The sequence below is a fragment of the Gorilla gorilla genome, chromosome 5 (assembly GCF_029281585.2).
Source record: "Gorilla gorilla gorilla isolate KB3781 chromosome 5, NHGRI_mGorGor1-v2.1_pri, whole genome shotgun sequence".
Classification (NCBI taxonomy): domain Eukaryota; kingdom Metazoa; phylum Chordata; class Mammalia; order Primates; family Hominidae; genus Gorilla; species Gorilla gorilla.
In genome coordinates, this window is record NC_073229.2 from 179,985,037 (window position 1) to 180,006,105 (window position 21,069).

A 21,069-nucleotide genomic window follows, 5' to 3' on the forward strand; every position below is an offset into this window, starting at 1 on the left:
TTCCAGTCCTAGTATCTGTGCATTTTCTTGGTTAATGATGGCGTGGGTAACAAATACTGGAAATTGTATTGAGCTCTTTCTTTTCTGGAACAGAAGTTTCATTCAGTTAAAATCAACTGTATGGAGAGAGTAAGGAGGAAAAAAGCTTGCCACACAAGTTTGACTAAATGGAAGGAAAATATATAGTTCTTTAAAGGTTTAGCCATGTTAAAAGAGATCTGGTGTTTTAAAATCATCTTTAGAAGATGCCAGATGTTTAAAGAGTCAGCAGGCAGTGAGGCTGGAGGCCACCAATGAACAGCTCACCAGATCCAACTGTGCTCTTCACAGGGAGTAGATTCTAGAGAAAAAAAGAACTGAAAGGAGAAATCTAAATGTCAGAACTAGATGAACTGATTACCCACATTATAAGAAGGATGAAGTCCCAAGAACAAAACTGAATATTTATTAAATTATGAGTGGCTTTTCCCAGTAGAGCATTGGTCAGAAAGGAATCCCCGCAAGCTGCTTCTCCTAAGGGTTGGCCTTCATGTGAAAAAAGAAGCTTTTAGTCCTCTGAGCAGATTCCATCACTTCTTCCTTCAAGTCAGTGTCTCCTGTTGCTGGAATCAAGGGCACATAACCTGACATGACCACTTCCTTTTCCTCTTATTCCTACAGAAAATATATGGATTGATTTGAGGATACTTTCTGCCAAGGGATTATTTTGGATATCACAGCTGTCAATAGTAATTAATAGTAAAAACAATTCCTCTACACCAAAGATGTTCCTGACTCCCCCATGTACCTGCTTTTCCCCTAGTCCTGACAAATCCCCACACTGTGAAAAAATAATAATGAGTGATTTGGGTTGATCCACCTTCAAACAAACGTGCTACTGAAGGCAGGTGTGGGGGCCAAAACTTAACCCCTTAAAGGTTCACTGAAAATCACTGACAAGAAGAAGATTGACTAATAGGAGAAAAGACATACAAATTTATTTAATGTGTATATATGGGAGCCTTCAAAATGAAGAGCCAGCTTCCTAATGAGGTACAAAAGTTGACATACCATCTTGAGGTTACAGAAAGAATGAAGGCTTGGATCCTGGCAGAACAGGCTATGGGAGGGCGGGAAGAGGAATTCTATTGATGAGCAATAAATGATTACTAAGGAAAATAACTGGAACAGAAATTAACTTGTAAATAGTTCTCTTTGGAATTTAAATAATCATTTGAGACAGTCATTATCTTGAAAAAGGTATGTTCAAGTATGCTTACATTTTTGGTCTTCTTTCCTGTAGTGAATAATGAGATACCAGGGAGGGGAACAAGAACAATTGTTCTCCTGGGTGAGTCAGTCCTGTCTTTCTGTTGATAGGGGAAAACTCTCCTCCAGTGCTTATTGATCTCTATGAGGTTTTAACTTAAAACACTCAGATTGCCATATTTTGGGGTGAAATATTTTGAGTTCCCTCACAAGGAACCTGAGACTCTTCTCTCTTCAAAAATATTCTCTCTTATTTTTAGCTTAGAGAGCTGCTATTTCTTGGGAGATTACATTTTTGCCCAAATGGAAGCTTTATAGACTTATAACTCTTAGAATAGTGGTTTATAAATAAAACGTATATAAATATTTTCTTTAAAAATATTGAGATCACATGGAGGAGTGTGATGAGGTCTTGTGTGATTTTTACTTCCATCGAATTTTTGCAGAAGTTTTTAGGCCCACATGGAAACGTTATTCAGGCCGAACCTGGCGTTTCAATGTGAATGAGGAAGAACTGGCTCTAGACTGATGCGTGAAAATACACAGAAAGAGCTCCTCTTGTGTGTAATTTCTGCAGCGGAACCCGTGCTCTTGCCAGTTTTGTGTACTGATTCCACATATATGTTCTGGTTGCGATTCATTTATAAACACTTGTCAACGGAGATTTGAATCCCTGTGGTGCTGGATCTGAGGAATATAAAAGGACAAATTAGTAGAACTGAGTCGCTCATGAGAAGCAGCAGCAAGTTAACCTATTTAGTGTAAGATTAGACATCAGAAGACAGTTGTTTTTCAAATTATGTCACTACAGTAGCCGTTTCTCTTTCTGTGTGTGTATATATGTGTATATGAATTGTTACATGATTTAGTTTTCTTTTGTCAACAAGAGTCAAACTATGTAAAATATTTAGAGAGGTTTATTCTGAGACAAATATAAGTAACCATAACTGTGCCTGAGACACAGTCTCAAGATATCATGAGAACATGTGGCCAAGGTGGTTGGTTTGCAGCTTGGTTTTATACATTTTAAGGAGACGAAAGACATCAATCAATACATGTGAGGTATCCTTTGGTTTGGTCTAGAAAGATAGAACAACTGGAAGTGGGGGACAGGCTTACAGGTCCTAGGTAGATTCCAAGATTTTCTGATTAGCAATTGGTTGAGAGTTAAGTTATTATCTAAAGACCTGGAATCGGTAGAAAGGAGTGTCTGGGTTAAGATAAGGGGTTGTAGAGGACAAGGTTCTTATTATGTAGATGAAGTCTCATATGTGACCACCTTTAATAAAAATATATGGCAAATGTTTTCTATTCAGACCTTTAAAAGGTGCTCTAGACTCTTAGCTAATCTCTTCAGGAACAGAAAAAGATCTGGAAAGGGAAGGGGATTCTCTACAGAATGTAAATTTCCTCCACAAGAGACAGCTTTGCAGGGCCATTTAAAAATATGTCAAAGAAATATATTCTGGGGTAAAACATTTTGATTTGTTTTCAGGGCCTTCTATCTATCATGTGATCCCATACTAGAGTTAGGCTGGAATTTGGTATCTTATTGCTACAAATAGTCTGTTTTGTTATTCTTAAGGTCTCTGTTTTAATATTAATACTAGTCAGTTGTACCTGAATTCCGAATGTATGAGTATAATGAAGCATGTCCCACCCACAGCCCTTCCCATCATTGCCTGAACCAGTTTTATTTTAGGTTTCTTTGAAATTCTCTAGGCCGAGAAAAGGGGACCGTTCAGTTAGTGGGGGGGCTTAGAATTTTATTTTTGGTTTACACTTTTGTAAATTATTTCACCTACCTTTGGTTTCCCCCAACAGTTTGTAATAGATGCAAATTGAATACAGGTCTCTATATATAATTTTACCGAGGATTACGTGAATTAAATAAGTTGCTCATTTAACTCATTCCACTGAAATGAGTTAAATTAATATATGTAAAGTACAAGAAGATGTAGCACTTAATAAGGGGAATAAAGTCATTATTATTACTCAAAAGGGAACAATTTAAACAACTTAGAGTTTCCCCAAGAAAAAGAAATACTCCATGAGTACAATTGTGTTATTTCTTGTGATTGTTAAAGTGTATCCCTGGTTCTGAGTTAAGAGTGGGAAGGATGACAACTGTAAATTAGAGAGGGCTTAGAAAATATGCTAGCAAATGTGAACAAAAATAATTTTTTAGGAAGAATGTGGTGGGGAAGACAATGGATAAGGTCATTTCCCATGCCAGCTTTCAGGTGGCGCTATTATCCCTTAAGAGCTAAGTTCCTATCCACCCGGTGGAACTCCTCCAGCCTAGAGGGTGCAAGGGTAAAAAAGGAACAGGTATAATTAGGGGAGGGAAAAGGTAGGAAGTATTCATCTGGTAGGAGATATTAATAAAGTGTATGTCTGAAACTTAGAATGTTGGCAAATAGAAAGAGGAAACGTAAAACATCTAAAGAGAGAAGAGTTCTATAAATTGTATTACTGCAGTAGTGTTTCCTATGTTTGTTTAAAGCAAAATGGGTTGAGTTTTGGAAAGAAATTCCTGGTGGTGTTTTTCTGATGTTTCATGTATTTGATCTGGCGTGTTGAGCTCAGTGAGCAAAATAACATATGATTGATTGAATTTATATGCTTACATGTCTAAGTAACACTGGCTAACTCACCTCTCTCTGGCCTTCTATTTGCAAGCTAATATTGCAAACAAATTAATATATAACTACACAAAAAGATTCCTATTTCTCTGTTGTCTTGGCATCCATTTACCTGTCCTGAAAAGAAGAATAGATCAGCCATTTTTAAAAATCCATTTCAAGAGAGATTATAACAATTACCTATGCAGTCAGTCTGTGTCATTAAGTATAAATGAGTCTGTGATGAGAAAAGTCAAAGCTCCATTTTATTAGTCTTAATTTTAGTTTTTATTTTTAGATACCTAATTTGCTTTCACATTTGATACCTTAGACAAAAGCATAGTCAACTGCTGATCTCTTGCTTTTCCCTGCCGTGCGTGTAATTGGACACTCTCTTAGCAAGGACACAACTGTTCACATAGATATCACAAAGCGATGAAGACTGCTAGATTAAAAAGAAATCTTTTAATATATTTGTGATTAACTGGCAACTATAATAAGGAGTTGCAGGGAAATAGAAATAAACAGAAAAGGTTAACAAGGTAGGACACAGAGATGATTATTTGCATGGGAGGAAGGAAGGCAAAACAACACCCAAAGCTTTCTATCTGACATCAACCTGTTTGATAAATAAGTAATGGGGAAAAAGAATTTCTGCCCTCAGATTTACACATTTTGCAGTCTTCTAGCTGTGACCTTTGTACACGGCCACAAATTCTATGCTAAAGAGCAAGTCTATGAATTATGTAAAACAAGAGATGATACAGAAGATTTGTGTTAGAAATATGTAGCTTTACTTTCTTTACTGCCATCGAGGACAGAGAGCTCTTCCTAGTGTCTTTTCTTCCCCCCATAGAGTTTCGAGTATATGTCTTTTAATTTTCTTGACGACTTTGTTTACTTATTTATCTTCTAAAAGACTGCCCAAAAGATCGTCCAAAAGAAAGCCATTCTGTCCAAAGAATAGCAGATCTAATTGTTAGAATAAAAATTATTGAGATTGCAATCTATCATGGTTAATATCATAAGATTAAACTTAGGTTTGTATCTTTGAGGGCAAATGCTAGATAAATGATAGTCCAAAACAACACTATGTTGGCCCATTTCCAAAGGTGCCTGCAGGAAATTGTCAGTAATGCTGACAAGCCCTGGGAGATGCGATTCTTGACCAGGTGCTTAATATCAAAGTACAGAAGAAGATGGCAAGCAGTTGACCAAAACTACAGAATCTGGGTGATGGGCGCAGTGATTTCTGGTGGCTGATTTCAATCATGTGAAAGAAAAACAAAGGAAGATCTAGCCAAACTTACTAAAGGGGAATAAAAGACTGAAAATAAGAGATGTGATAATAAAATAGCTACTACTCCTCTGAAACACAAGGCCTCAAAGCAACCTGCAACTGGCCTGAAGGAGGTGAATTACTCCTACTTTTGAGGAAGGAAAGGACATAAGGAAAGTGTGTCTTGTTAAGCTGAACACTCTGTTTCTGTAATTATAACACTATTAGGTTGGGGTTTTTTTATTTTTTATTTTTTTTTTTTTTAGCATTTGAGAGGCCAGATGCCAAGCTTTATACATGATTATATATAATCTTTCTGATAACCTTGTGAGATACAGATTAGAAAACTAAACCACAAAGAATTGAAATAACATCCTCAAGGTCAATGAGAGTTGGAATTCACACTCTGGCCAAACCCAGAACTCGTAACCAATGTGCCCCATTGCCTTCATGCCTGGTGTCCCAAGACAGCTTAGTTTCACAATGTTGGTCCAAAATACATGCTTTTCTAACGTGCAGTCATTCATATTGCAGTTTAGGAAGACCATCTTTTTAGCATCATAGTACTGCTTTATTCTCAGAATTATGCCGACAATATATATATATTTTTTTGGTCACTGCAAGGTGGTTGCTACGATTTCTTTTCATTTTGTGTGTTTCTTGACCTGAGACATTTATTGACAACATGTTTCCACTACTCTAGCTGCTATTCAAATCCTCTCTGTGTCAGACTTTTATTATGTCTGTGCCGCCTCATTGCCTTAGGCCCTCATCTGGTAGAAAACACCCCCTGGCCTGCAAAGATACATGGATTTGCACTAACTCCATGACACTTAAAATAATCTGTTTATTTCTTTGGCCTTTAAAGCATAGCTTTATTAGACTTTTTAGGGGTCAGACTTTGATTATGTACCTTGAAAAAGTCAAAACCTATAATTAGACCAAAGTAAAACTGGGAAGTTTCTAAGTCTGTACGGAAAAGACCACAAATCTATTCACTTGCTCCACTTAGTTTGAATGAGCTGGTAATATTTATAGAGAAGTCAGTATGCTCACAAAACTGTCTATCAGGAGCCTAAATCATGATTCATAATAAAAATGTGTTTCAAATACTTTCAGATCTATAAGAACAACCAGGTGATTTCAAAATATTAAGAAGTATTTATTGGAATAAAATGTTTGGGGAATATTGGGAATTTTTTTCCTACACATTAACATCAAGCTCTTACAGCATAGCCAAAAAAATCAATGTGAGTTATATTACATTGAACTTGCTTCTTTGCTTGTATAATTATGAGTTACCTAGCAACACATAAATCAGAAATAGTCCCTGTTTGGATACTGGCTGTGAAACTCCAGGCCTCACAGACTCAGCAAATTCTCCAGACCTTGGAACCAAAGTTGTGAGCAGTTGGTCTTTTGGTGCATCAATATAGTGTTTCTACTTTACTTTTGAATGGAGTTTTGTTTTTGTTTTTGTTTTTTTTTTAGAGATGGAGTTTCGCTCTTGTTGCCCAGGCTGGAGTGCAATGGCACGATCTCGGCTCACTGCAACCTCCGCCTCCCAGATTCAGGCAATTCTCCTGCCTCAGCCTTCCTTAGTAGCTGGAATTACAGGCGTGTGTCACCACCCCAGGCTAATTTTGTATTTTTAGTAGAGATGGGGTTTCTCCATGTTGGTCAGGCTGGTCTTGAACTCCCAACCTTAGATGATCCGCCCGCCTCGGCCTTCCAAAGTGCTGGGATTACAGGCATGAGCCACCGCGCCTGGCTGAATAGAGTTCTTTAACTTGGGGCCTGTAAACAAAAATTGAGAACAAAGATAATACTACAGGAAAAGTATTTTGGAGTTTTCCACCCAGTAAACTTACATCTATCATTACATTATGTATATTCCGGTATAGCTCAATTTGATAATAGGCACCACTCCATGAGAGAATTGTTAAGTACACTCAATTTAGCAGCAAGGTCTCTGTCCTGTTACTGGTCTTTCTCCTCTCCTTGGATGACATTACCAAATTAGTCATTTTCTTTGTTGTGATAATGATGTCAAAATAAGCAACATGCTTTTTAATAAGCATAACGCCTAAGCAAGTTTAAATACTGTATTATGTTTTTATATTATATGTTATATAACGCTATTGTCATCTTAGACCACTTTGTGCTACTATAACGGAATACCCAAGACTGGGTAATCTATAATGAACAGAAATTTATTGACTCATAGTTCTAAAGGCTGGGACGTCCAAGATCAAGGGGCTGGCATCTTACAAGGCCTTCTTGCTGTGTGATCCTATGGGAGAAGACAGAAGGGCAAGAGAGGGTAGGAGAGAGAGGCAAAAGAGGACTGAACTTGTCCTTTTATAAAGAACTCATTCCTGCAATAATGAACCCACCTCTGAGTTAATGGCATCAATTCATTCACAAAAGGTGAGCCTTCATGGCCTAGTTACCTCTTAAAGTCTTCATCTGTGAATACTGTTACAATGGCAATTAAATTTCAACATATGCTTTTTGCAAGACACATTCAATCCTGTCACCCAAAACATGTGCTCTTCTCCATACAAAATATAATCATTCTATCCCAATAACCTCAAAGTCTTAACTCATTCCTTAATCAACTAAAAAAACCCTAAAGTCTCATCTAAATCAGATATGGATGAGACTCAAGGCATTCATCTGGAGATAAATACTCCTTCAGCTGTAAGCCTGTGAAATCAAACACATCATGTGCTTTCAAAATAAGATGGTGGGACAGGCATAGGATTGGAATTCCTATTCCAAAAGGGAGAAATGGGCAAGAAGTAAGGAGTAACTAGTCCCAAGTAAGTCCAAAGGCCAACAGGGCAAACAACATCACATCTGAAGAATCCAGAATAAACTTTTCATGTCCATGTGCCACGTTTTGAACACACTGCATTGGACACTGGGCACCTAAGGTCTCAAGTAGCCCCACCTTTATGATTTTGCTCAGCCCACTCAGCAGCTCTCACAGACCGGAGTCTCATGCCTGCATCTCTCTCAGGCTGGCATTGCACACTGGTGGCTTTACAGTTCTGGGGTCTTGGGGATGGCTCCACTCCCATGGCTTTACTAGGCATTGCCCTAGTGTGGACTCTCTGCAGCGGCTCCACCCATATGCCACATTTCTGCCAGGGTCCCTAGGCTGTCTGTGCCATCTTTCAAAGTCTAAGTGGAGGTAGCCATGCCTCCACAGCTCTTGCATTCTGCATGACTGCAAACTAATTTCTACATGGATGTTTTAAGGTTTACTTCTTGTGCCCCCCAGAGCAGCAACTTGAGCTGTATCTAGGGCCACTTGAGCCACAGCTCGGGTGGCCAAGGAGCACTGCATGAGAATACCGGAAGCCCCAGGCAGCAAGCCTGTGGAGGGTACCCCAGGCCTTTCCTACAAAACCATTCTGCCTTCCTAGGGCTCTGGCAAGAGGGGCAGACTCTAAGTTCTCCAAAATGCCCTTGCTCTCATTCTCTCATTGTCTTAATGGATGGTACCTGCCTCCCTTCTATCCGTACTCATCTCCTTATCAAACGGTTGCTTGGCTACCCCCTTGATATACTCTCCCGAACATGTCTTTTTATCTTCACATGATCAGGCTAGGGATGTTCCAAATTTTTACATTCTGTTCCCTTTTAATTATAAATTCTGTGTTTAAATTGTTTTTATTTTCTCTCATTTTATTGTATGCAGTTAAAAGAAGCCATGCAATTCCTACAGATATTTCTCCTGCCAGATAGTCTGATCACTCCTAAATTCTGCCTTTCACAAAGATCTCAGGCATGGACACAATTCAGCCAAGTTCTCTGCCACTCCATAACAAGGATGGCTTTTACTCTCGTTTCCAATTCCTTGTTCTGCATTTTCATCTGAGACCTTATCAGAGCGGGCTTTACCACTCATATTTCTACCACCATTCTGATCAGGAGCACATAAATACTCTCTAAGAAGCTCAGACTTTCCCTACAGCTCTTTTCTTCCTCCGAGCCCTCAAAATTCTTGAATATCTGTGCTGGAGACTCTTCTCCTGCAGGTGGCTTGTCCCACATCCCTGTCCTTACAGTTGCACTGTGTTCAGTTTCACTGGACTCATTTTCCCTGTGCTTGTTGAGACTTCTGGCTCATACCATTGCTTTTCTCTTGATTTTGAATCTCAAGACCATTTTTTCATTAGCTACCTGATCAGCAGGGACCGGTTTCAGTCTCCCTCCTGTTCTAGGAATCATACCACTGCCTTCATGTCAACTCGTGTGGTGGACTTCTCTCTGGTCACAGCTTTCGTTGGGTCTCCCTATCCCATGAGCTACACTAACTTTTATGGCCTCAGATAGCCCAGCCACTGGCTCTGATTTGTCCTGGCTCTTAGGATGCTTTGAGAAAGTTGCCCAACAGCTATGAGACAGCGTAGAGGACTGCTTCAAGGTTTTTGATTAGGAAGAATAATTTCTACAATAATTACTCTCTGGAATACTGTCCCCCAAGAACAAACAGGCAATTTTTTTTTCTGTAAGTTTTTCTCATGATGACCCTTAAAAGTGTATAAAAACTGTCTTTCTCTCAAGGAACAAAATGGTTGAACTCCATAAGCAAATCTTCCTCAGACATAAAACTGCTGCCTTCCCAGGCAAAATCATGTGCTTCTCAGCATTTCCACCGCAGGTGGCTCCCTCCTGCCTCACTGCATGCACGTTACATCTGTGCTTGCGATCATTCGCCCTCACTTCTGTCCATACTCAGCTGCTTGAATGTCCTTTGTGTTAGTTCATTTCAAAACCTTCTCTTTTTGAGTGGCTGAATTGTTATCAGTTTAACTCACCTCACATGCAAGAACTGAGAAAAGCATCACAGGTAGTTAAGCACTTAATAAATGCTTGTTGATAGTGATGAATATATACTAAAATATTAATCAGCTTTAGGCTTTCATAGGCTCAGAAAGTTCTTTATGCACGATGATAAAAACAAAACCAGTAATTAGGTTAAATAAATAATACCCTCCTATAAGACTGGGGTAAAACCTAACAAATCTATTTGCTTGCTCTCTCCCAATCTGCATTTCTGTTACCTTACAGTTCATTCATCCCTTCAGCTACAAACAAAGTCAATGTTAACTGCAGCCCCATACCTCTGCGCTGAGGCCTTTGTGATGTCTGGGTCTCACCATGGAAACATTCTGACTGTAGACTTCAACTGACACACAGCTGGGATGGGCCACTCTACCTGCATGTCACTGACCACCTCCCACTGCTCTGGGTTCTACCATTTGAGGAGACACCTGCATAGGTCAAAGGCTGGGTGGCTAAGAGAGCTGACGGCACTCCTGATCTCTGGGCCTGGCATGAGAAGACATTGGTGGGAAAGGCCGATAGAGGGGCTCATCCATCCCTTGAGGAGGAATAAATGAATCCCTGGAGTCTCCAATGCCCAGAGACTCCTCTTCTGGTCTTAGCCTTGTCCACATTTGGACATGCACTTTGATATAATGTCAAAATTTTGGCAAAAGGACTAGTCCTAAGAGTAAGTCTGTTGAGGTGGTGGGATACTGGGTCTCAGTTACAGGCTCCACTCTAAAACCAGAGAAAGCAAGAGGAAGGAGGAGGAGGAGGAAGAGAGAAGGAGAAGGAGATGGAAGAGACAAAGAAATAAGGAAGAGACAAGTCTCTTGTTATGAAAGTAAGTGGATGTCTGGAACTGCAATTAGTGTGATATCCCTTGCGTATGAGACCCAGACTTGTTTAAGAATGAAAATGGCACCTGCTGGTTGGTTGAATAACTCTTCACTTTGTTGTCACGTCATTTGCACTTTAATATGGCAGAGGAATCAGAAAGACAGTTTTTGTAAAGGATGGAGAAAGAATTGGGGTCACTGGAAAGTGGAATGGTGAGCAGAGCAGAGGAGGAACAGAATGAAATGGGCAGGATGAGGTCACCCAAAGAGTCCCCTCCTTATTTCCCTCGCCAGGCCTCAGCATCATCCCCTCAAGGTCCAAACCTCCTCCTCACCAGCACTGCCCATGCCGCACCAGCAGCCACCCCCTGCAGCATTCCAGACTGGGGCGGCCTTGCTTTTCCTTGTCCTTAAATCTCTCCTTTTTCTACACACTTCTCACATTGACAGATGCTCAACAGTACAGTAGGGATGGGGGTAGAACAGTGGTGGCCTTTGGAGACTGACAGGCCTAGACTTGAGTAAAAGCTTTGTCAATTACTAGTTATGATGTGAGTACTGTTATTTTTTAAACAGATGCCAATTTAACAGGTGACAAATCATATGTCACTGTTTTAACTGGAGTTCTTTGATTACTAAGATGTAAAAAGTCTTTGAAAATGATTATTTGCCATTGTACTTAAGCACTCCAACCCCCGTTTGCCCATCTGTTTGTTTCGTGCTTGGGTCTGTCTTATGGGGGAAGTTGGAGGAACTTATGCCCATAGAGTGCTTAGCAATAGAAAGACCCTGCAAATGTTCACTGTTATTTGTATAATGCAGGAATCAAAAAGCAAAATAAATACAGTTCATGAAGGAGCACTTTGTTTTTCTCATTTTCCAAATGAAATACGGCCCTTGGATGCGGAATCCTTCTGGGTCACTAACTCAGTGTGAGCCTGAACAAGTGTTATTTTTTTCTCTATAGGTCTCCTCTGGTGCTTCATGTATAAAATGAAGGGGCTACGCTGTATGGTTTATAAGGCCTAGTCCACCTTTAACATTCTATCACACTCTGATCCCACTTATTCCTCTCCTAAAGATATACATTGCTTCCAAATGGCAAACTGAGGACGACAAAGTTGCACAATGTGATGAAAGTGTCAGTAACCTTTCTGTGTTAAAACTGTTAGAATAATTACAAAGACACATGCTCCTGTATATTTACTGTGGCACGATATACAAGAGCAAAGACATAGAATCAACCAAAATGCCCATCAATGATAGGCTAGGTAAAGAAAATGTGGTCCGTATACACCATGGAATACTATGCAGCCATAAAAAGGAAGGAGATCATGTCCTTTGCAGGGACATGGATGGAGCTAGAAGTCATTATCCTTAGCAAATTAATGCAAGAACCAAAAACCAAAACTGCATGTTCTCACTTACAAGTGGGAGCTGAACAATGAGCACATGTGGACCCAGTGGGGGAACAACAGACGCACCAGGGCCTGTTGGCAGGCGGAGGGGGAAGAGCATCAGGGAAAACAGCTAATGCCTGCTGGACTTAATACCTAGGTGATGGGTTGATAGGTTCAGCAAACCACCATGGCACACATTTACCGATGTAACAAACCTGCACATCCTGCACATGTATCCCGGAACTTAAAATTAAATTAAATTAAAAACTGTTAGAATATAGACTCATACTAGAACATAAGCTCCAGGAGAGAAGAGATTTTTGTTTGTTTTGTTCATTAATGTATTCCCAACACTTCAAACAGTGTGTGGCACATAGTAGATGTTCAAGAAGTATTTGCTGAATGAAACATATTAATACCTTGTATAAAAATAAGCATTTCATGCAGGAGGAAAGTGACTGCAAATCATTATTTTCAAAGACCATTTTTATTTTAGTAATCAAAGAAATGATGACATGTGATTTGTCAACTGTTAGATTGGCAGATGTTAACGAAATAACAATACTCACATCATCAGTAAATGATGGAGAAATTATCACTTTTACCCTGTTATAGAACAATCTTCCTGGAATTCAGTGTGACATTACTTATCAAAAGGCTTAGAAATATGCACATGCTTTGACCCAGAAATTCCACACCCAGAAAAGTATTTTAAGGAAAGAATTAAGAATATGCAAAGATTTAGCTATAAGAATTCTGTTCATAGTAGTGAAATTTGGAAACAACCAAAAGGTCCAACTAAGGGCAAATTTGGTAACAAAGGATGACATAGTCTTTGAATGAAATACTAACTAGTTATTAAAGACATTACACATGAATATTTATTTTTAAAAATACTCACGATGAATGTCCTAAAAAGGCAGTTTATGAGATAGCATGTATAGTATAATGCCATATAGAAATTCATCTACAGCTAAATAAAAGATTTCCATAGCATACAGATGACAAATTATATCTGGTTATATCTGGGTAGTGGAGTTATATACTTCTGTACGTTTTTTTCCTTTTTGCTAATTTTATCATTTTTTTCTTCAATGGCCATACATTGCATTTATAATGAAATAATCATTTTAATTTAAACATTTACCTTTTAGCTGTAACAAATGTAGACTTTTCGATAGTCTGTTATATTTTTCCCGGTGGCATCTGAACAGTGTTCTTTGCTCAGCCAGCTTTTCTTGCTCTATCATTAGTGTGGCTAAATTAATCAGATTTTAAGCTCCCTACAGGCAGGTTTACATTTTTTCGTTATTCTTTAACATATCTTGCACCCCTTCTGGCTGCTAAATAAAAATCTGCTGCCCTGAAATTCAGTCAAATGCAATTTCAATTTCTGCTCTCATTAAACGTCCCCTATAAATCCATTTAAACAGTTCTAGTAATAAGAGTATCCCCCAAGGTTTTCTTTTTTACTTTGTATTGTAAGCCAATTACTCACGATTCCTGACACTAGGGAAGAAGAGACTAGTACGATAGGGGCGTATGTGTAGAAGCAGAAAGATATTTGTTTTGTGTTGCCCCAGGGTGGCTGAGCTAACTAAGTAACAAGAAAGTGAATTCAGCACAGCTAAGGAAGAACTTTCTAATCATTAAAGATGGGCATCAATAGGAGGTGACTATAGTAAGTTTATAAACTCCCTTTCATGAAGGACACCTAAGCTGAAGATAGAAAACAGCATTGCATGTGGATGTCACCAATGAGTTAGAAGTTGGACTAGGTGACCTTTGACCATTTTTCCAAGTATAAATGTACCTTATTTCTCTTAGGTCTCATCTGCTGCTAAGAAATCAAGGGCTAGGGGAAGGTAAAGTGTGTAGATGAATGCTTTGTTTGGCTTGATGTTCCACATTGCTTACCCTTGGAATCCAGACTCAAAAACCCCTTCCCAAGGCACCGTGCCATCTCTTACCCCTTTCATTTACTCCTATTCATCTGGCTATACACCTGTGAAGAATACTTCTCCTCCTTCTTCCAGCATCTGAGATAAACATGAGCTGCCATTTATTAAACAATTTTTGAATGATTATTTTTGGCTAAGCATTATGGTAAATACTTGATGGGAATTGCTTCACCTCATATTCCCAAAACAACCCAAAAACTTAGGATTGTAACATTCAGAAAACCAAGGCTAATAAAGGTTCAATAATGTGCCTAAGGCCACACAACTAGTACAAGCAAAGGCAAAATTTAAACTCAGGCAAGTCTGACTTCAAAGTAAAGTATGTAATAATATGGCACAGTGGCTGATGAAATGTCAGGATTTTCATGGGCAACAACATTTTCAGAGACTACATCTCTGCCTGCTTCTCTACTCCATCCAGATCCCTTTCTGGCCTCCTGTCTGTCCCAGCCCCTGATTTTTCTTCTTGCTACATTGCCACCCTTCTTTCCCCAGTCCTCAGTGGACTCCAAGTGTCCCCAGCAAATGTGTTCCTTCTAATCCCCAGCCACCAGAAGTATCCACAGTTGTCCAAATCATAGTGTCTCTCTGAGAGGCACTTGAAGCTCAGGCTCATGGGCTAGTGATAGAGTTTATGGTCAACTTTATGTGTCCACTTTACTGGGCTGAGGGGTGCCCAGATAGCTGGTAAAACACAATTTCTGGGGGGTGTCTGTAAGGGTGTTTCCAGAAGAGATTACCATTTGAATCAGTAGACAGTAAAGAAGATCCACTCTCATCACTGTGGTTGGGCACCATCCAGTCCAATCCATTGAGGGCCCTAATACAACAAAAAGGCAGAGGAAGGGTGAATTGTTTCCTTCTCTCTGTTTAAACTGAGACATTCATCTTCTCCTGCCCTTGAGCATGGGAGCTCCTGGTTCTCAGGCTGAATTACACTGTCAGCTTTCCTGGTTCTCTGTCTCGAAGGCAGCATATGACTTTTTGGCCTCCATAATTGCATGAGTAAATTCCCATAATAAACTTATCTATCATTTCTATTATTATCTATCTATCTATCTATCTATCTATCTATCTATCTATCTATATCTATCATCTATCTCTCTCTTTATCATTTATCTTTCTTCTTTCTACCTATCACCTATCATATGTATGTATGTATCTATCTATCTATCTATCTCTCTATCTATCTATATCCATCTATCTCATCTATCTGCATTTCTATCTAGCTATGTATCACTTATCCTATCTATCTATCTATCTATCTATCTATCTATCTATCTATCATCTATCTATCCATATCTATCATCTATCATCTCTCTATCATTTATCTGTTTCTATCTACCTATCACCTATCATATGTATGTATGTATGTATGTATGTATCTATCTATCTATCTATCTATCTATCTATCTATCTATCTATCTATCTATATCTATCTGTCTCATCTGTCTATCTGCATTTCTATCTACCTATGTATCACTTATCCTATCATCTATCTATCTATCTATCTATCTATCTATCTATCTATCTATCTATATCTTGGTTCTGTTTCACCAGAGAACCCTGACTAATACAATAGGGCACTCAATGCTGCACCTTTGTCCCTTCTCCCAGAGCAACCTCTCTGTCTCAGAAGTTTCAACATACCTCCAAACCAGCCTTCAGCAACACCTTTCACAGAGCCTCTGTGTAGGTCTTTGGAGTCATTGTAATGCTTTCTGAGGCAGGAGCCCCTCCTTTGAGTTACTCTGCAATTCACTTCCTTTTGATGAGACAGGCAGGTGTGAATGGAATTAATTTTTGGTCCCCATAATTCTTGTATTCATTTACCAGCTAGATACACTGTAGTTGTTCCTTATGTCCTCCAACTTTTACAACTGCTGGCTGGAAATTCTCTCTTCTTTCTGCCATGCAAGTGTTATGTGATCTTCAGTGGGACTGCTTGGCTGTATTCTACTGTGGACTTCTGCTCTTTCTTTCACTCTGTATGCAGTCCCAGAATCCCAGGCCACAGCACAGAAGGATATCTACCACAGCCAGAGGAGCCTGGGGCGTACTTATTTCATAGCTAATGTTAGGAGGATAAACTTGTTTATAAATATGGATGGGTACTGGTGTCCTGTTACTGGGTACTCTAAAAAAGACTGCATCACCACCCTCTAGTTTTTTTACTTTATAGTGATATCAGGAAATTAATGCAACACATTCCCTTTAATAATGATTATACCCATACTGTAAACCATAAAGAAGAATGTCCAAAGAATACCTTTGAGAAGCATGAAGCCAGAAAGCAACTTAAGGAATTCTAATTCAGTTTGGCTACCATTTTATAGTACATACATGTGCAACCCTTTCTACTCTTATTTCTTTAACTGATGTACTTTTGCAGTGTTGTTTCTCGGTTTTTTAGGCCTATCCACATTCGTGTTGGTCCCTGGGGTCAGCATGTCATATGCAATGATTTCTTGCACAATGTCGTATTCAGATACATGTGGAAGATATGTTTTCTCAGTTTCAGTTGATTGATTAGCAGATATCTTTTTGGTTTTTTGGCAAGGGGGACGGTTAAAATATAGGTCTTTCCCTGAATACCAGTGCCTGATATTACGTAATACATTAAGCTATTTATCTGTTTATCATTTTCTCTCCCTACCCCACACTGGAATGTAACTTTATAAGTACAGACATTGACTGTTTAATTCACTGTATAAACTTATTGCCCAGAAAAGCAGAATATCGTGAACAAGTTACGTTCATGACAAGAGCTTAATAGTTGTTTCACATTGGAAAATGGATTAATGTAATTCGCCACATTAATGAATAAAAGAGAAAAACCATATGATTATTGCTTTAGATGCATTAAGAACATTAGGTACAATTTCACATCCATTCATGATAAAAGACTTCTATCAAAGTAGGATAGAAAGGAATCTTCTTCAGCTGATATAGTTTACCTAGAAGAAAAATAAAGTGTAGCATATATAAAACTTTATTTAAAGACAGTCAATAAAACATAGAGAGATCACCTTTGTTCACACAGCGGGACTCGGTTTTGTTAATGTGTCCGTTGCCCTCAATTGATACCTAGATTCAATGTAATTGCAGTGAAAACCCCAACAAAGGTTTTCATGCTTCAAAAGCAGATTCTAACATACATTGGGAAGGGCAAAAGGACCAATAATAGTAAAAAATACTCTTGGGAAGAAAAAGGTAAGGGAATTTGGCTTAGCAGATATCAAAACTATATATAAGGCAGTGATTGATATATAAGACAATGAGGTATTTATGTAGGAAAAACAGAGTCACATATATGGGTATAAGGTGACACATAATACAGAAGTGGCATTGGAGATAAGTGGCTAAAATGGATCATCTCATAAATGGTGCTTATTCCTAAGTAAACAAACAAAATTGGATTCTTTTTTGCAACATGCATGAAGCTAAATTCCAGAAAAATTATATATCTATATGTGAAGAGCAAAGTATTCAAAGTTGTAAGTATAGTATAGAAACATATCTTTATATTCCTATGGTAGAGATTTCTTAATTTGAAAAGCAGTATCCATAAAAAATTGATAAATTCAACTTTGTTAAAATTAAGAACTTTTCAACACACAAATATCTGTCAAATTTAGTGTCCAAAATATATAAATTCTAGAAATTGAAAAAATTATATAAAATAATTGTTTAAAATAGATGGACCTAAGGAGGAGGGAAAATGCAAATGTTTAACAAGTTTATATAAACATGCTTTCTGTCTTATTAGCAATTGGAGAAATACAATAAATGTTTTAAAACACCATGTAATAGATTGGCAAAAGTTTAAAACTTTCACAATTTAATGACGATGCTGGGCAAAGGGACCTTTTATTCTCTATTGATGAAAATTTAAACAAAGCCAACCACTTAAGAAGACAATTTATCATTGTCTTGCAACCTTAAACATGTAACAGCTTCATGTAGTAGAGACGTCAGGGCCCTACCTCCATCCTCTTGGCCAACCCTATTGCTGACTGCAGGTGAGATGAACAGGCTCCATACATGCTGATAGCTTCTCAAGCATCTGCCAGGAATTGCTTGGCCCGACAGTGCCAGAGCATGAAATACCTCCAGAGCCACACTGCACATTGAGGGGTAAGAAGTGGTGGATAAATAGCCCAGCTTTCTTTCTCCTTGGAGGGATAATTCTGAGGTAGGTTTAACAGTCTCTTGAATGTTTCCAGTGGAATTGGTTCCAGCTGCCCACAGCAGTAACCACACATGAATATACCATTTATTGGCATTTCATCCTTCCTTGCTGTGTTTCCCCACTCCCTCACTTTGCTTCCTGTAATAATCTTCTGAAAAAAACTCCCATGCATGGAATTATTTGTCTCAGGACCTGGATTTTGTGGAATCCAAGCTAAAATACTCTATGTTCTAGCAGATCCCCTCCTGGATAAATACCCTAGAGCAATTCTTGCACGCCTACCCCCCAGAAGAAATTATGACACTGTTAATAGCAGCATGTGATAAGAAAAAAAAAAATCTAGAAACAACTAAATGCCCATTAATGAAAGAATGGATAGATTGTGATGTAGTCACTTAATAAAATACTGTACATGTGTAAATATTAGTGATCTACAGATGTATTAATTGACCTCAATACATTTTAGAAGCATAATGTTGAGTGGAAGAAGATACTGAGAACACATACAGTATTTTTTTATTAAATTCAGAAACAAGTTGAATAATATTCTGGCATTGGTTCTATTATATTTCTAGGTTAGGTGGTAGGTTCATGGGTTTTTGTTTTAATATGCTTCATGGCTCATATATTTATTAATAAAAAATGAAAAAAAGGACACATCTCAGATACAATAAAAACATTTATTACATCTCATGTTTTATTTTGTGGAAAGTTTGTGATGCCATGTACTAAAATACATCAGTCAAGGGATATGGTTATTATACCTAAAGGCTTTATATATTTTCATGGGTTTTCTAGTTCATGTTTTAAATATTGCAAAATCTGTGAGATTTATGAAGACTCTTTCATAGGGAAAATCCACTTTAAACATCTCTACAGTTTCGCTAGGTATCTTCAAATAGAATAGAATTTCAATGTGATAAATTAGACTCCTTAGTTCCATAGCTGACTTATAGCTGGCATATCCCATTGATGTTCTAATATGTGAAATGTTCAAATATGTGATAACACATTTTGATTTCTTATAATGCTTAGTCCCATATGGTCCTAAACTATTACGACCTTTGTCATGCTTGGGATTTGTGGAAATTTCACAGTGGTAAGGGTTGTGACATTACACGCTGAATTACTAAAATCACGCGGCGCAAAGTAACTTGCACATGAAAAGTGCACCTTGGTGCTGAATTTCCTATTTTTTTCTACTTGAAAATGTATGGTCTTAGAATAAGTATTTATTTATATGCTTTACATAACAAAGTCTCTTCTTTTACCACATTTATAAATTAGCTGAGTCATATTTAACAAAAAGACTGGTCTAACTTTCTAAGTCAATTTTAAAATCTGAAATTATATATGATGAAAATGAGACCCAATTCAGTATCAAAAACAGGTGGCCAAAGTCATAAGGGAATTATGTGGAAAGGGTAGATATGATGTAAAGAAAGACATGTGTTATCTTCCAAAATACTATCACTACTAATAAAAAGCCATTGCACAAGCCAATAAAATATATTGAACTATCTGTTTTGAAGAATGTGTCTGATAATAATGAGATTCAACAATACATAAAATAAAAAGAGATATAAACTGGAACTCTACACAGCTAACTTCCTGGTTTCTGTAACTGAATGTGCAAATAATGAATTTAAAATGATTCAGTGGAGGATTAGAATGGATTGTAAATCCTGGATTTGTGATTCGAATAGTGATGATTGATAGAGCCAAATGTTGTTTAGAAGGAACAGATACCCTACCCTAACTTGTACAGAGTAATAATCACTGTGTACCTTGTCCTGTCTAATTCCTATAAGGATGGAAAATGAAAACACGGCCAGTATTTGCAAAAATAGAGATGTATGTCCACTTTGGGACATGCATACACAGGGATAAAGACTGCACTGGATGAATCAGAACACCTTTCCAATCCTTTCCTTTGCTTTCCAGATGCATACAATCTTCATTTTTGTCCAAGAAAAAGAGAGAAGAGCTATGGATTTGGTATTTCTTTTCTACCATGTTTATGAATTTTCAAAAGGATACTTTTGATGTTAGATAAAAAAGACAAAACAAAGAGAAAAAAGTTGCTTTGAAGTAGAAAAATTCTTTGTTTGACATGCCATTTCTGTGCCAATAAATGATGAAAAGTTTGGAAAGTGATGAGAAGGTTGACTTTTATTGTGTACTTATTTATGCCAGGTATTGTGAGACAATGACTAAATTCCTTTTCTCTTTCTAAAACTCACTCTTTTGTAAAAGTTGGAATCCGGAAGCAACACAATATTAATAACAATCTCTCGCATTCACATAAAGCTTTATAATTTATGAAGCAGTCCTTCTTACCTAGGGAGAAGGAAACTTTATTTACTGTATGCTGACTACATGCAGAAGCATGGAGGTTTTATGCATTAAAAAATTTACTCATGATATATTCAAGAGATGGGTATTATTTCTGCCATATTTCGGATGACAAAGCAGAGATATTACAAAATGTGAGTGGATTGTTCAAAGTCACAACCAGCAAGTTGTTGAAGTTGAGTTTCAAATTCAGAACTTCTCACTCTGCTGGAGAGGCTCTTTTTGGCGTGGGCAGTGGCTAAGCCAGGGGGTAGCTATCAAGATACCTAATATCTGCAACTTATAAAATGGCAACCCTGCAGGGTTTTGTTGTCCAAGTTTCTGCGTTT